Genomic DNA, 6,129 nt, shown 5'->3' with positions numbered 1-6,129 from the left:
GGTTATAAATATATCAAATACCGAACAAATAAAAATGGTTCCTGTGTTTGGAGGTGTTAGAAGAGAACAGTTTGCCAAGCGAGATTAATTACTGATTTTATTTTAAAGTAAAGTCCTATAAAATACCCTATACATTTTAAGTAGTTACCTTAAGCATAATAAATTATAACTTTTGTGGCTGACTCTACATATTTTCACAGTCGAGCGAGTTGACGACAAAAAAAGTAGGTAAATACGGGAGGGGCAACTCGCGCGTGGCGCGCGAGTCTAAGGCGCGCGACTTGACGAATGACTCCTCCAAACCAAACAAACCTTACACATCCAACTGCACCAGTACCAATGCACTCCCTCCAGCGTGACTTGCAGAGTAATCGTCCATTACCGAGGCTGCGGCCGCGTATACGGATGCGTTTATTAGTGCCCCGTTACATCCAGTGCATAGTACTCTTGGATTAACAATATAGGGACAAGATGATGTGTCACAAAAACAAAGGAAAAAACTATCCGCATTTTGTTTACTGTTACACCGTTTTATGTTCAACCAAATGGCAACCATCGCATCTACCTACCAATGAATAAGGTCACAAATATTCAAAATAACAGCTCAGTGGTAAAAGTAGCGTGTTATTTAGTCGAGACGATTATTTTGCACTGACACTCCATATTATTTATCTAAGCATCCAGTGCATAGTACTGCATGGTGGCAGAAATGTGTCGCCATGGTCAAACGTTATTGTTGATGGAGAACCGTTCCGGAAAAAAAACTTTGCAATTGTGTTCTGAGGATGTCTCAGTGTTCATCTATTCTTACTCTTACGTATTGAAGGTTATATGTAAGTACTTACTTCAGAATTATTAAATAATTAATCCTCTTATAAACTTTTAAATAATGTGAAATGTTATTACAATGTTTTTTCAATTACAATTTTTTATTGTCACAGATAGGGTATGGTCTCCTGACTGACTGGAGTTGATTTGGTATAGTACCTTTGACCATGATAATATTTAAAAAATATATATTGATGGTGACCTTTGTTTATTGAAGCTAAATTTTTACTGTGCTAGATTACAGAGACTATAAATACTAAAGATTATTCATAAGAGACAGTAAGGAGAATAATACCTACTTGTCTATATGTATTTACTAATTTGTTTCATGATACAGCTGATTAAGACATGAAGGATTTAATAGACATACCGAGTTACCGACTACCTAGTAAGTTTCTATAGAAGTGTAATGCTGATAATTTATGATAGGGCGGCAGTAGGGTGACACAAATTAAGGAGTTATGCCTGTATTTGCCACCTGTAGAGCCCGGCTTAAAATTTCCGTTGGAACTTTGGGACTTGGGAGTTTGGATATGTATCGAGTTGAATATTTAAAAGTATTAAAAACTTTATTAGTTAGGTAAGTAGGTAGTAAGTAGGTATAGGTAGGTATATTCTTAGGTAGGTACTTTTATAACCTTTTTTCTAAGGTAATAAATAGGTACTTACTTTTTATAAATCATGTTAAGTGGTAATGGTGACTACCCATGTAGACCTCATTATTTTAGTGTCTGCTATTAATTTAAACATTAATTACTTAGGTAGATATTTAAAAAAAAAATATCTAAACATTTCTTAAATCCAATCATATTTTAGGCATTGTAACCAGGAAATTTATAAAAAAAAAATTAAACAAAAAAAAACTGTAAAAAATCCCCAATCCCCCCAAAATGTTCAGTCCGCATCCGTCAAAGCGCCATAGCAGACTGCCGCGCCGGCCCACACCACGTGACCGCCACGCGCACCGCCCATAAACATGTCACGATGAAACGCACCACGCGATTTACGACCTCTCGCTCTAACACTGCAATAAGTCAGACAAACAAAAGGGAAAGCTATATCGCTCAACGGTCTCGTGTGGATACTTTAAATTACGCACACAGCCGCCGACGAAATGAGCTAGTATGCTGCTTCGGATTGCAGTATATGCGTTGTTGAAAGATAAATCGGAGGTAAAAGTATGGCTGAATTTGGATGAAGGCCAGCTAAAGCATTTTGAGTGCAGAGTTTGGGTTTAAAAGATCCACAAATCACAAAATCATACTTTTTTTCATTAATAAGCGCGTGGAACTATCTGCTATGTTTGCATATACTGTAAGACAATGCCGTTGCCTTTGAGTATCATCGGATCAACGGGCCCGTTGCCGTACGAGTTGTGCGCCGGCCGAGAGTTTAATATTTTTATCTCCCTCTAACACACAATTCCCAGATCGTAAATCTCGAAATGGCCGCATGTAGGTTACGCACGCTGCTCTCGCGATCGTGGTGGAAGCGCATAAACTATAGTGCTCTCTGTTTTATTACGTGTTTTACTGCGCGATAAAGGAGGCAGGAGTATATGGGGGAAATCAGCTGTTCTCGGTATGCTTTAAACGTGCTGAGGAATGCGGCGCATGAATCGTACAGTTGATCGTACGGGAACGGTGCTCTACTTAAAATAAATAAATTGTAACCTCAGTCTTAAAATTTATTTCTTTGACAATGTGGATGTTATTTCTATGTTTTTGTTTTAAGTACTTACATATTTCCTATTTTAAGAAGATTTTTACCGTAATTTTATTGTAAGTACCTATTGATGATAAATTATGACCTAATCACACAACAATGAAACACGAGATGGCATGCCATTATGGTTCCATTATTTCAAATTTTATTCCCTTTGACAAGACGTTAGAGTAAGTATTCACTATTAATAACGTCTTGTTATAAAGGGAATACAATTTTGTATTTTTGACAGAATCTGGTATGAATGGCCTTTACCTAATATAATAGAAACAATTGCACTTATTTAATAGTAGCTAGTTGCCAATATAAAATTGTATCGTTGTTGGGTCTAAGTCCATCTTGTATTAAAGTATGACCTGTGTATAAGACTTATTTTTTAAGAAATTCAGATTAATCTAATTTAATTTTTAAGTCCTATAAAATATTTAGATATATTTTTAATAATTGACTAATATGGGTATCGGACAGGTCATATCTCTACGCAAACACCTACATAAATAAATACCTAATTACTAATTACCTACGTAATATACAGGATGTCCATGTCCAGTAAGTAGCATGAAAAACAGCGTGGGATGATAGTCTACCTATAAACAACATAAAGTACAGACCGAAAAAAGTTGTAGTTCTCAAGTTCGGTAGGTAAGTATTTAAAATTTTTTAAACACGCCAAAATTAAAAAAATCTCTACCCTGCATTAGATTTAATTTTTATTTTGATATTTAAAATAACCTAGGCATCCTTTTTTAGCCGTACCAAGACTTGAATAGTGATTCAAAATATAAATAAATAGGTAGGTAGTTACTAGGTTCTTAAGAAAAACCATTTAAAATATTTTTAAAAATCGTATTTTTTTGCCCTTATTACCTTTACTCTTATTTTAACCTAAAGTTTAGTACGTATCTAACTGAGCTGTTGTTTGTATTGTTTTATAGGTATTTTGTTTTTTAAAAAGATGTTTGATCATTACTGATTTCAAATATATATATATATATATATATTTTTATATATATATATATATATGTAACTTGTGGATTCTTATTACAAAAAACGAAAAAATGCTATTTTTACACCAATTCAAAGTGAATAACCCTCCTTTTCGCTTCGCCGTAATCGGGTAAAAAGAAAGTGAACTTACAACTTGATGTGTCAAATCTTTAAATCAGGTTTTTTTAGCAGCTTGCTTGATATAGTAAATTGCGTGACAAACTTATGACAGCATTTTCATTTTCATATCAACATCCAAGACAGGTTATCTAAACAAATATCTTCCCCGGCCGGGAATCAAACCCGGGACCTTGAATGATACTAAGATGTTAAAATCATTGTGATCAGATAGAATCTTAATTCTACTACGCAATATGTCATATAAAAAAAATGTTTTCAATTTTTTACCTAGTTATAATGGTAACTACGTAGATTAAATATAATATTAATATCATTTGGTTGATCACATACCTATAACTAGATACTTACCTCAATAACTAGGTAGGTTAGTACACAAAATGCGTGTTTAACAATATACTTAGGTAGGTAGTGTTTTTTTACTTAGATAGGTGTAAGTACAAAGGTATAAACAGCAAAATGTTTATTTTAAATTGAGTTTAATGAATTCTAAGTTAAATAAGTAAGCACTAGGTACTATATACCTATTTACTTACTTATGAAATAATGTTGTAATGTTAAAATACTTGGAATACCTAATAATTATAATAAAGTTAAATTGTGTTAAATAGATAAATAGCGAAATTTTTATTCAAACTAAAAACAACAGGAACGTTAGGTTAATAAGACACTTTCTTTCACTAAATTCTTATACGCCAATGCTACTTTTCTTGTTGTTAGAATGAACGTTCAAAATGAAATGACAGATACAAATTAGGCACGTAACCGTCGCGCTGTGAGATGAAACTGAGGTGGGGATTTCAAGATGGCGCCCAAACGAACGCTCCCTATTGGTTGACCGAGAAGCTTCCAAATAACCAAAGGGCATGATCTCTTTGTTGCAGTAGATAATAGTAGGTAGGTAGAGCAAAGCTGTGCATAATGCCCTTTAAAAAAAAACACTTTAAAGTCAGGTAGGTAGTTTTATATTATTAAAATTAAATTTTTAACCGACTTCGAAAAAGGAGGAGGTTCTCAATTCGTCTGTATGTATGTTTTATGGTTATGTTATGATGTACCTGGCTAGTGGCTACCTTCTTAATAAGAGTGATTTAACTTTGAATTTTTACACACTGACTTTATCTTTTACTTTATCATGAGATTGTTAAGTCAATCAGATTATTTAAGACAGGTAGTTAGGTACTTACGTTATTTATTACTTAAGATAGGAGAAACCTTGAGTAGATACTTATTACTTAATCTTAATAAATAAACAGACGTTTTACTACGGCCTCCTTGTCGAAGTTGCAACTTCTACATGAAGGCTACAAGGTTGTGTGCGCCACAACTGGGTTGGGCTACATTCGGGAAACTTCGACACATATTCTCCTCGGCCATTCCTCAGAGCCTGAAGACAAAAGTCTTCAACCAGTGCGTCCTGCCAGTGATGGCGTATGGTGCAGAGACGTGGGCACTGACGGTAGGACTGGTCCACCGATTTAAAGTCGCTCAACGATGCTATGGAGAGAGCTATGCTTGCGGTTTCTCTGATAGATCGTATCAGAAATGAGGTTATCCGTCAGAGGACTAAGGTTACCGACATAGCTGTCAAAATATGCAGTGGGCTGGTCATATCTGCGAAGAACCGATAACCGTTGGGGTAGACCACGAACAGGCAAACGCAGCGTGGGACGCCCTCCTGCCCGCTGGACTGACGATCTTAGGCGGGTAGCCGGTAGTGGTTGGATGAGGAAGGCCGAGGACCGAATGTTGTGGCACTCCTTGGGAGAAGCCTATGTCCAGCTGTGGATGATTATTGGCTGATGATGATGATTTACTACGGGTCACACAACTTTTTTCTTGTTAAGTTGCGAGACTTGGCTTCCTTACAGGTTAATTTTTTGATTTCGCTTTCTTCTCTTTTATCGCTGACTTTATCCGACCACAATACTGTTAAATCAGTATTTTAAGTGAGAATAATACAATAAACTAGACTTGTATCTTTTGGGGCACTTTTCTATTGAGTTTTGGTAGGTACTTATAGGTAACTACTTGTAATAAGTAGAGCGCAAATAATAAGAATTAAATCTCTCATCGCGCTTCTCGTTGATGTCTAATGTATAGGAAGAGAAAAAAATATGAAACGGAAATATAGTAGGTCATTTGTCAGCAATGTTGTCATTGCGATTTTGTCAATTCTTTTGGAAGTCAGCCTCTCAATTTTTCGATCCTGTATAATAAATAATAGTAATTTAATCCGATGATCCATGGCTAAAAACATTGAAATTGCATCTAAAATCAAAATAAAAACTCTTACACCCCCAATCCAAAATGCAGGTCCTGATATCACCCATATAATATCGATTAAACAGACGGAACTCCATGTAGAGCAACTTTCCCTCCGTATCAACTGTAGCCACCGTCTAGTGCATCGAGCGATACACGAAGAAACTTTACGACACCGAACTTGTT

This window comes from Plutella xylostella, chromosome 6 (assembly GCF_932276165.1).
Source record: "Plutella xylostella chromosome 6, ilPluXylo3.1, whole genome shotgun sequence".
NCBI lineage: Eukaryota > Metazoa > Arthropoda > Insecta > Lepidoptera > Plutellidae > Plutella > Plutella xylostella.
The sequence above is the reverse complement of the archived record's forward strand: the minus strand, read 5'-3'. Positions refer to the sequence as shown.